We start from the raw sequence: 12,200 nt of genomic DNA, 5'->3' as shown, positions 1-12,200 counted from the left end.
TTTGCCAAAACATGGAAGTAGCTTTATTACACAAGTCCTTTACAGAGGAAAGAATACAATTGTACAAGATATGTGAGCATTACATATGATACTACATTTAAACCTTAGTCAAATTTTTTGGTCATTTGAAAATTTGATATATTTTCTTGCATTTGTTCAATGAAATCCAATGCTTTATAAATGTTTTGACTATTTAAATACTTCAGTTCTTGATGCTGAGTGAAGTGAGCAGAACCAGAACATTGTACATAGTTAACAGTAATGCCATATAGACTTAGCTCTTTTCAACAATACAGTGATTCAAGAGAGTCCCAAAGGACTCATTATGGAGAATGCTATCTACATCTAGAGAACGAAATATGGAGTCTGAACATAGAGCAAAGCATATTATTTCCATCTCATTTTTCCTTTTGTTCTGGTTCTTCTTTCACATGACTAATGTGAAAACATGCTTAATATGACTATACACATATAACCTATTGTCTGTTTTGGGCAGTGGGGAGGAAGAAAAATTTGGAACTCAAAATCTTACAAAAATGAATGATGAAAACTAGAAAAAAATTTAAGCACAAAAAATAAGATGGCAAATGTTAATATTAAATTTCTTCATAACAAAATTTAAAAAGTAAGATTCAATAAATTGAATTATTGTCTCCTGGCTTGGGGTCTGCAGGGAACTGTGGCATCGCTGCTGCTACCTCCATCATGGGCAGCAGCCAGAAACATACTGGCCAGAATGGCACAATTGTGCCTTATCCACTACTAAATCCACAACAGACTGAACAACCCCCACTTCAAGAAGAGGCTCTAAGAGTGAAGAAAGAAACAGACGCTTACTAAAGAGAAAGCTAGACTTTCCAAGTTACCTGACCTTAAAGATGTGATGCTATTCAGAAGTTCTTCAAGAAACACAGCTTGATTAGGAAATTATAGCCCAAAGTGAATATGAAAAGGGTGTTGACCACTTGACAAATGCCATTGCTGTGTGTAGGCAGCCACAGCAGTTGTTCCAAGTTTTATACCAAACTCTTCCATCACCAGTGTTCCAGATGCTTCTAAAGCTGCCAAAAATTAGCTAAAGAATTGTGAGCGTACAGAGCTTGTCTGAAGATAATGTGGAATGAGAAATATATCAACATAATGAAATCTTAATCAAAATAAATTTTAAATAATTCTTAGCCTAGAAGATGAACAGCGATGGCAGGAAAGGGCAAACATGGTTGTTATGGACTATATATTACATCAAAATCTATTAAAAGTTAGTTCTAACTTTGGGTAGGTAGTTTTGCTTGGATTTTATTTACGTGAAAAGTATATTTTGATAAAAAAAATTTCCATTTTATGACTATGAATTATCTAAATATCACTAATTCCATTTGTTATTAAAATATGCAGTTGCAAGATATATGACATGACTACTACATGTTAAAATATCTCATACTCAGTTTTGAAAAACAAAAGCCAATAAAAAGAATTATGCCCTCCATGTTGGAGAGATAATGGGTGGATGTGCTTTATTCTGGCAAATTTTGTAGTAAATTAGACAACTGATGACTTCTTGAAAAAATTAGTCAAAGCTAACAAAATGAAGTCATTGAATATTTAGTATTTCTTATTCATAAAGATAATCATGGATACATTTAGGAGATATTTTTGGTATATAAAACTATCAAAAACCACAAAAAAAACACCCTTGATAATTATCTTATTTAAGACAAGATTATGAGTCCTGGATAATTCAATTTTTGGAAAGAGTACCAAGCTATTAACAACATCAAGAACTGGTTGTTCTAGTTCTGTCTGTTCTACCACTATAGCAGCTGTGATTTATGTAAGACAGACTTGCTTATCACAGAATCTCTGTAAAATGAGAGATTTTTATTAAATAATTTGAGTTTTTTTCAGTTCTGATTTTTCTCATTAAAGGCAATTATGTTTTCTATACATGTGTCTTACTAGTTACAAATATTACATGTTCCAAAATGGTTTCCTTGGCCTATTACCCTGATGAGTTTTTCTTTAGATTTTTATCTAATCTTTTAGATTAATTTAGATTAAGTGTAAAGAAAAAAATTTTCATACAGTTAGCTATCCAAAAGTAGAGTAGTGGATTATCTCAGGATATTATGAATTCTCTATCACTGGAGATCTTTACATTGGATACTATATGGCCTTGGAATTCCCTTTTCAGATATGTGTTAGATTACATGATTTCTAGGGTGAAGTCTCTTTCAAAGCTGATAGTGTAATTTTAGAGTAAATTTGACTTACCCCTTAAATCCTTCCTTGTACTTATGTCCATGGTCTTTATTCATTTATTCTTTCCTCATCACCTTCAAATCTTTAATTTATTTTCCTGACCACTGAAACACTAGTGTTTGCCATCATAGTTGAAGGCTTTTTCAGAGAGGGATTAGACCGATCAAGTTCCTTTTTAATAGGTAAACCATTTTGAAAACTAAAGCTTAGCATCTAGTACAAATTGGGATATTCCAAACAACACTTTTTAAGTCTTTGTGACCTATGATGGCTCTAATAAAGATTTGCTGTGACTTGTTTATGAAAATTCTTTTAAAAAGTCATAAATGTTCTCTCAAATAGCACTGAAATCTTGTTCTATAATCTCTACTTTTATAATCTTAAGAAATGAGAACCTTAAAGTGACTAAAAGTGGGGGAAAGGAGGGGAATTCTGCCAAGGGGAATAAAGCTTTTATGGACCAGTTCCTCTAGCTTGCTGATCTGAGCATGTTAAAGAAGTGCTATATATAGCTGCATATAATTAGGGAAAGAGGGTTGCTACTGAGAGCTAAGACAAGGATACAGCAAAATACAAGCTTCTTGGAAGAATTGAAGCATCATAGGAATATAGAGTGGAGCAAACTAAAATATTTTAGGAAAAGAAAAAAAAATATTGGAGAAATTCTAAATTATAGAAAAATTGCTGATCTATAGTGGCGGAATTTCTATAATAAAAATTCTTATATTGGTGAAATCAGAGATCTGTGCAAAAAAAAAACCAACCCTTTATTTCAATCAATGCAAATATCCATAAGCTAAAGGAAAGGGCAAGAATGGAATAAAATTAGATACAACAAAAGCTCATTCATGTTTTTTGTGACAAAAGTAATTTAGATTAGCTATTTTTTAATCCCAAAAGACTTATAAGTTAAATTGGTCCTCTGATGTGAAGAATTTTTTAGTGAACTGATATAGCAATATTTCCTTATTTATCACTGAAGGAATGAATTATTTTTTATTTTTTATTTTTTTAGCAAATAAAATTGCATTTTGGGGCTAAGTTATATATGTGACATCAGATAACTAAATATCTTTGGTGGAAAAAAAAAAAAACCTGGCCTTGAAGGTAAAGAATGATGTTCTGAATTTTTTTAAAAAGTCTACCTGTAGAGTTATTTTTACCTTTTAAATCCAATTCTTCCTGTGCAACAAGAGAACTGTTAGGTTCTGCACACATATATTGTATCTAGGATATACTATAACATATTTAACATGTATAAGACTGCCTGCCATCTAGAGTAGGGGATGGAGGGAGGGAAGGGAAAAGTCAGAACAGAAGTGAATGCAAGGGATAATGTAAAAAATTACCCATGCATATGTTCTGTCAATAAAAAGTTATTAAAATAAAAGTCTACCTGTAGGACCCAGTCTATGTTCTCTTCCTAAAGAATTTTGTTTTGTGAAACCCCAGTTTGTTTTGCTAATGTCAAAATGTATTAAGTTTAAGTGAATCAAACATGCTTCTTTCCTATCACCTACCCCCTTTAAGAAAAGAACAAATTGTGTAGAACATATATACTTGGTTTTAACCTTTAGAAATGTAAAATCATGAGCTTTCAGAGGTGGACAAGTTTCTTGGGACAAATGAACGTATTTGATTTGTTAATAATTTCATAGTTTGTATAAAACACCAGGAATATTTTGGATGTATTTACCTGAAAGTAGCAGTTATTCTATCAGATGATTTTTACAGTTACCCAAATGGATTATATTATTTTTACTATCTCCATATGCTTTTTGTTACATTAATTTAACCTGTAGATAAGTGTGTTGCTCAGAATAAAAAATGTTATAGAAATTTCAAGAATATTGGTTTTTAACATAAGCAACCACTCTATAGAACTTCTAGTCTTTTAAAAGATTTTTTTTAATGTTGCTTGTGCCTCAAGGTATTAAAAAATAAAATATTAAAGAGCTTTAGAGAACAAAAAATAAATCATCTATCTCATATCATGTGGAAAAAATGTTAATCTAGAACTAGTAGCTTGAAAAAACTAAATTTATAATATGAAGCAAAATTATATTTACAACCAGAATAGGCCTTTAAGATCCTTATTTTACAGATAAAGAAACTGATGCCAGAAAGATTCATGATTTAACCAACCAATATGAACTGAAGCAAGAGACAAGATTCAAGTTCAAGCATTCTAGCAGAAGATCTAGTGTTCTCTCAATCTTACCACATTATCATCTTATCACATTATCATTAGCTAGTTTAATGGTGAGAATCCCATGCCCTCCAAGGGCTGGAAAAACAATTGCTTTTAAATGTCACTTATGATGACAATAAACTAAAAGCAACAATAGCAGCAATGAATCCAAGTCCAAAAGGTTAAAAAAATCAAGAAAGAAAGTAAACAACGTGGTTATGAATTAATGCCAATATGCATACATTTTGTCTTGGTTTTAACAACTTGGAGTAACAGTACAAATCTATGTAGCAAAGAATAGAAGGAATGTAGAAAATTGGGGGAGGGGAGGAATTTATATAGACAATCTCTCAGTATGTGATTAAGTTGGAATACTATGGCAATGTAGGGAATGATGAGCCAATTTATTTAGAAAAACATGGATCTATAAAGGAAAATGGTTTTTACTTTCAGAAAAAAGATGACAGGTGGAAATAAGCATAGCATAGACTTGCATATGTGTGTATGAATATATATATATATATATATATATATATATATACACGTATGTTTATAGATATCTATGTATCCATGTTTAATTACAGCCTTCTTTAGAGGAGGGGAAGGTGGTGGTGGGGGGGAGGATAAAGTAAAAAGTGCACAGCAGAGAAAAGAAAACCAACAAGGAAGCAAAGCTGGACAACTTTGAATACACTATGTAGTAGCATGTAGATTTTCTTGAAATAGAAATTTATTGTTTTATTGAATTGTCTCTCATGGTCTATTGTGTACATGGCAATTTGTTTTCTTTTTCTCACTTTTATTTAAGTTTAAAATAAAACAATTAAAAATATATAAATTGTACAATGAAGGCAAAAAAAAAAAAATGCTTAAGCACCATATTACGTACTAGAAAATTGGGGGGGAAATTTTTCATTCAGTCTCCCATGTCAGATGTGGTTGGGTTAGAACACTACTATGGTGTAGGAAAGGATGAGCTGGTTAACTCAGAAAAGTATGGAGTCTCACACAAGACTTGTTTTCTTAAATATTTTCTACTTGTGACCGCTTCACACAAGAAATTATGTGATCCTGGTTATATAGGTATATAGAATAAGGATACAAATCAAACATTTATTGATAACAAATCATAACTTTATGACCCTAACATTCAATTACAAGACCCCATATGGGGTTGCAAACCATAATTTAAGAAGGTGGGTTCTACAAGAAGCTTTTCCCATTTTCCCAATTGTTACTGTCCTCCCTTCCCTAGCAGGGGTTTATTAACTTTGTAGTTAATGCACTATATACTCATTATATATATATTTTGTTCTATGTACTTGTTTCTACCATTTGGACAGAAGCTCATTTTGAGTCTATATTATTTCATTCTTTATACTTGTATCCCTGGCCTAGCATATAGTAGGCACCTTTTGGTTGTTCAGTCATATCTATCTCTTCATGACTCTATTTGGAGTTCTTGGCAAAGATACTGGAGTGGTTTGCCATGTCCTTCTCCAGGTCATTTTATAGGTGAGGAAACAAATGAAGTTAAGTGACTTAGCAAAGATCACACAATTAATAAGTGTCAGATTTCAATTTATAAAGGTAAGTCTTCCTGACTCCAGGCTGGTGCTCTATCCACTCTACTATATAATAAATATTTAGTGACTAAATTATTTCCCTATATAGTATGACCCCAAAAAATGAAAAAAACTTTCCCATTATTCCCCTTGTAGACACCTTCATTCTTCCCCCACCTCCAAACCTGCTTTCCACCTCCCTTTTATGTGCATTGTTCCCAAATTATACTGAAAACTCCTTGAATGTAGGGACTGACTTTTTATTTGTATTTATATGCCTACATTTAACACAGTTTCTGGCACCTAGGAGCAACTTGAAAATATTTGTTGCCTAATAAATACTTGTTGCTTTGCAGTGTGTCAAGTTCTGAGAAAATAAAGAAAAAGGGAAAATCATTCCTAGACCTTGGAGCATCTACAATTTAATGCAGGAAAGGACATACACAGAAAGATACAAAAAATCCAAGGAAACCTTAGAGGGGAAGGCCTCTTGAAAAAATTGGTGTTTGAGATGAATCTTGAGGAAAAATAATTGTAAGAAGTTGAAAATGAAGCGAAAGGGCATTTCAGACATGGGGAATAATCAGTGCAAAGGCAGGAAAATGGGAGATAGAACATTATGAGTGAAAAACAGCAAGTAGGCCTATGTGACTATATTCTAAGGTATGTGAGGGGGAATAATGAGTAAGAATACTGGGAAGTTAGGAAGGAGCCAAGCTTTTAAGAACTCTGAATACCTTTAAAATAGAGGAGCTTATATTTAATACTAAAGTTGTTAGAAAGGCACTGAATTTTAGTATTTGTAGACTTGCACATAAAAATTTTTTTTGGTAGTGGTATAGAAAATGGAATGAAGTAGAGAGAAACATGAAGCAGAGAAATCAGTTGGGTTATTAGTTATCCCTTTCACTTAGCAACTTTTCCCACTGTGGTTTTGATGTATCATGGTGAGCTTAATTAAGAAATTAAGTGGGAATTTTTTTTTCTTTTGGAGTTTTGTGGAAGATGCAGACAACATCTAAAGGCCAGCAGACAAGACAGAAAAAAAATCTAAAAATTCAGAAATGCAGAAAATATATGTATAGTATCATATATTTACACATTTTATCTTTTAATGCCATAACGATTGACTTCTTTGATAGGAAGGAGGACCAAAAATTGGTATATTGGTTTTACAGATCCTGGGGTTGCCATAATCCTAACACCTGCAATGTGAAAAGGATAACAGTATCGTAATAAGTCCAGGCAAGTGGCCTGAGCTAGGGTGGTGGCTGTGTGAATGGGGAGAAAAGGACAAACAGACCATTAAGAGGCCACTGCAATAAAAGGTGACAAGTGATGAGGGCTTGAACTAAATTGGAGAAAAGGAGTCAAATGTGAAAGACGTGACAGGAGAAATATCAAAAATCTGTTAAATGATTATATAAAGATAAAGGAAAGAAGGGATTTGAGAAGGACACTGAGATTTCACTGGGAAACCAAAGACGGTGGTGCCTTTGTTATATCAAAGACCCAGAGAAGTTTAGAAGAGAGTAGTAACATGTGGAGGAAGCATAAGGTCATGTTGAGGCATACTGTGTTTTAAGATGCCACTGGGGACATCCAGTTTAAAATATACAATAGGCAACTGTTTCTAGGAAGAAGTTGAAGATTAGAGAAAAGGGAAATATAATTAGATAAGAGGGAAGAAGTCACCTGCACTGAAGGTTAGACCTTGAGAGAGAAAGAAGGGCTTCCTTGTCAGAGAAAAGATTAAGTAGACAATAATACCAAATCAACAAAGTATAACATTCTAAAAGAGTTTTATGTCCTAAAATAGGCATTTCAAGAAGCTATCCCTTATTCTAAAAATGCTACAAGTTCTTACAAGTCATGAAGGGAAAAACATCTTATTCTTAAAAAATAAAAAACTTCTGATATAATTCTGGAGCTTTTATATTAAGATTCACTCCCAAGACACTTTCTGCATATTTTCAAATACAGGAAATAGAATAAAAAGTAATCTACAAGATTCTCTGTGACTAGGTTCTGGATTTTCTAGTCTGATTACTAACTTTACCCACTTTTGATATTGGGAGTGGGCATGGTTTTTTTTTGGGAGGAAAAAGCTTACTGACAGAATTTTTAAGAAGCAAGACTGACTAACTGAAGTGAACAAGTGTGATCACTTTAAACTGTCCTTATATTACATGGAAAAAATGTCTACATAAAACTGCCAATTTATTAGATGGTGATTAAAGATTTAGTCACACAGAATAGTGGTTTGGGTGTGTCAGTCAATTAACAAGCACATATTATGCCTCTTATGTGCCAAATAACGTGCCGAGTGCTGAGAAAACAAAAACAAAAATCAAAATAGTTCCTGTCCTTAAGGAGCTTACTTTCTGTTGAGAAGGAAGAGTCTGCACAAGGATAAGTAAACATAAAATAAGGCAAAGTAGGCAAGTCACTGGGAGTGATCAGAAAAGGTTTTATGTATTAGGTGGCCTTTGAGTTAAGACTTGAAGATACAGGAAAACCTTTAACAAATTCGCCTCCAACCTGTTTCTAGCCTAATCGTATACTGCTCCAACCTTCCACACATGGCAATTCAGGCAAAATGGCCCCTCTATTCATCACACAAAACATCCTACCTCCCAACTACCTTTGCACTGACCAATCCCCATTTATGGAATGTACTCCCTCCTCATTTCCATCTCACTGAATCCTTCTTTTCCTTCAAGAAGTAGCTTAAGTGAAATCTTCATGAAGCTTTTGTTGATCCTCTTCCACTCCCACCAACTGCTTGTCTTCTCTTCCAAATAACCTTGTATTTTTCTTATACTTTCATATTTTTCCTCTTTATACAAAGTATTCCAAAAAAACTTTTGAGATACCCTATATTTATTCTACACATATGTATATATGTATTTGTTACCTCCTGTTAGAATAGAAGCTTCCTGCAAATATAGCTTGTTTTTTATTCACTGCATTTATATCAGTGCCTAACACAAAGATATTTAACTTTTTAAAATCTGAGACAATGGGTTAGTTTATAAAAAGATGACGATAGATTGTGAGGAACAGCCATTAGGTAAATTAAATAGGAATACAGAAATGTAAAGAAAAATAATGTGTAATGTGAGCTTGGTAAGACAGACTGGAGACAGACCAAGGAGGGCTTTAAATACCAGAGAAATCAGTATTTTATCCAAGAGGAAATAATTATTAAAGTTGTTAAATTTAAAATTATTGAGCAAGGAAATGACATGGTGAGATTTGTGTTTTAGGAACATCACTCTGTTAGCTTTTTGTGAAGGATGGGTGAGAGTGGGAAAAGATTTGAGCCAAAAAGAACAATTAGGTGATTATTTTAATGGTCTAGGCCAGAAACAATAGAGACCTGAACTAGAACAATATTTGTGTGAAAAAAGAAAAGGGGAGTAAGGTGAGATTTGGTGGGAAGATACTGATTAATATGTGGAGGGGAAAGGAAAGGAAAGGAGGATAAAGACAAACATAACTTTTGAGGTTGGAAATCCAGGGTTACTGGAATGGTAGTAGTACCCTTGATCGTGATACCAAAAGATAGGAAAGTTAGGAAAAGGACTATGTTAAAAGGGAAGGACAATGAATTCTATTTAGGACATGCTGAATTTGAGAAGTCTGTGAAACATCAAGAAGGGAAATGGCCAATAGGCACTTAGTGATGTGGAACAAAAGCACGAGAAAAATGAGGGTTTGAATATATACAGCTGGGAATCATCTTGAAGGAAAATGTCATCTCTTGCATTACCATAGAGATTAAAAATGAAATGTGTGGTATTTCTCAACCTTTTCATTATTTTGTAGCTGGGATATTTTTGCAAGAGTTTTTCTTTTTCTTTTTTTTGACTGAAGCAATTGGTTTTAAGTGACTTGCCCAGGGTCACACAGCTAGGAAGTGTTAAGTGTGTGAGGCCGAATTTGAACTCAGGTCCTCCTGACTTCAGGGCTGGTGCTCTATCCACTGCACATCCTAGCTGCTCCTACAAGAGTATTTCAGAAAGAAATTTGTTTCCTTCAATATTTACAGATAGAAGCTTGGGTTAATTGGGAATCTAAGCTCTGGTCTTTCAGAGCTGTCAGGATACTAGAGGACAGAAATTTTTAGATACTTTTTATTTATATAAGGCTTTTAGATTTAAGTTCCATATATAGCCTCTGCTCCATAAAGAATTTATTCTATGGAAGAGTTTTAAAGCAGAATTGATTAAATGACTAGATTTCATATGGCAGAAATACAGTATGATTCCTATTGCTTTAGTAATTGGGGTCTTTACTATTTTGGTATCTGATTTGCATTCATTTGTTCATTCTACAAATATCTATTGTGTGCTTAATAAGAGATGGAAGGTGCAGTGGAAAGAATACAGGACCTAGAACTGGGAGATAGGGAGTTTAATTCTTGCTGTAGATAATTATCTACTGTAGGGAATCCTAACCCTCTCAGATCTTAACTATAAAATGAGTATAATACTGCTTGATCTACCTCCCCAACAAAGTTGTTTAAGTGATGTGTATGTGTGTGTGTGTGTGTGTGTTCTTTTTATGTTAGGCACTGCATATTTCCTTATGGCATTTTTATGATCACCTTCCAGTTTCTCAAAGTCCTTTCTAAAATGTAGCTAATAAAATACTACAATTATAATCTGACAAAGGCAATATACTACCATCCTTTATTCTGCACTCTATAACAACAATAATGTAACCCCAAAGTACCTTTCCTCCAAATTAACTGTTACAAACATTATTATTAAAGGGAGAGTTTGAAAATTTAGACTGGGGAGCAGTAATGACAAAGAACCATAAGTGCTACATCAAGAATATAAAATATATCTGACTAACCTCATCTCCTTTTTTGACAATGTAGAATGATAGAATGACCGAATGACCAGGTGAATGCTACAGATGTGGTATATCTGGATTTTAGCAAAAGTTTTGGCAATCTTTCATGCAAATCTTGTGAATAAAATGGAAAGATCTCACATAAATTAGTAGATTTAGAAATAACCAAGAATTATGTTAGGAGCTATCAATTTAGCGCTGTAATCAGAACTACATGCTATTTAACAGTTTTAATGAAGATTTAAATAAAGATACAGTTGTCAATAGACATAATGTTGTATGTGACTGGAAAATGGCTCAACAGGACAGTAATTATTTTGTATGAACCCTTAATTTACTGGCATCCTTGAGTTGTAAAATTTCAGAATCTCAAAAGATGGAAATTAATTAAGTAGACAGCTAGTCTAAACCATATCTGGAAAAAAATAAAAGCCTATATGGTCATCTAGCCTTTGTTTGAAGGTCTCAAATAACAAATGATCTACCAGAGAACAACAGAAATCTAGGCTTCTTCTGGCAGTACCTTGACAATAGTTCTTTGAGGTTTCCAGTTTCTTTAGGATTCAAGCATCCAAACCAATGGCTCCTGTAGCATATATCAGAGAAAAGAAATTCAATGGATAGACTTGTTACTTAAAATGGAATATCTAAATTTAATTTTGGCTTACCTTATGCACGGAGAAAATTGTACACTAACAATGATCAGTGAAGCCAGAATGAACTGAATAATTGTATTATATATCAATTTATTCTATTCATGTTAATTAAGAGTAAATGTCTAATGGTGATCATTTGCAGATTTAAAAATCAGTTTTTTGTTTTTGATTGTGTGTACTTAAGCATGTGTGCATGTGTGTGTGTAAGTAAAGCTGTTTTAGGGCAAAGCAAAGATTTTTGACTAAATTTAATTATTTAAAATAACAAGATCATTTTTAAAAGCATAAATAGTTATTGATTATCAGAAAATTAAATACTAGTGCTTTATATGTTCCATTGTCAACAATGATCAAAACTGGTTATTTTTAAAGTTCTTAGACATGGGGCTTAGAATTATTTAACAAAATTTTTGAGCTTCTCTTACTGTCAAGTAAAACTGCTAACAAATGATGCTGTTTAATCTGCATTATCTTAATTAAAGAGAAGCTAGACCCAAAGGAAAAAACACTGGGAAATGAATGTAAACTATTTGCATTTTTGTTTTTCTTCCCGGGTCATTTTTACCTTCTGAATCCAATTCTCCCTGTGCAACAAGAAAACTGTTTGGTTCTGCACACATATATTATATCTAGGATATACTACGACATATTCAACATATATAG

The sequence above is a fragment of the Sarcophilus harrisii genome, chromosome 4 (assembly GCF_902635505.1).
Source record: "Sarcophilus harrisii chromosome 4, mSarHar1.11, whole genome shotgun sequence".
In the NCBI taxonomy this organism is placed as follows: domain Eukaryota; kingdom Metazoa; phylum Chordata; class Mammalia; order Dasyuromorphia; family Dasyuridae; genus Sarcophilus; species Sarcophilus harrisii.
The sequence above is the reverse complement of the archived record's forward strand: the minus strand, read 5'-3'. Positions refer to the sequence as shown.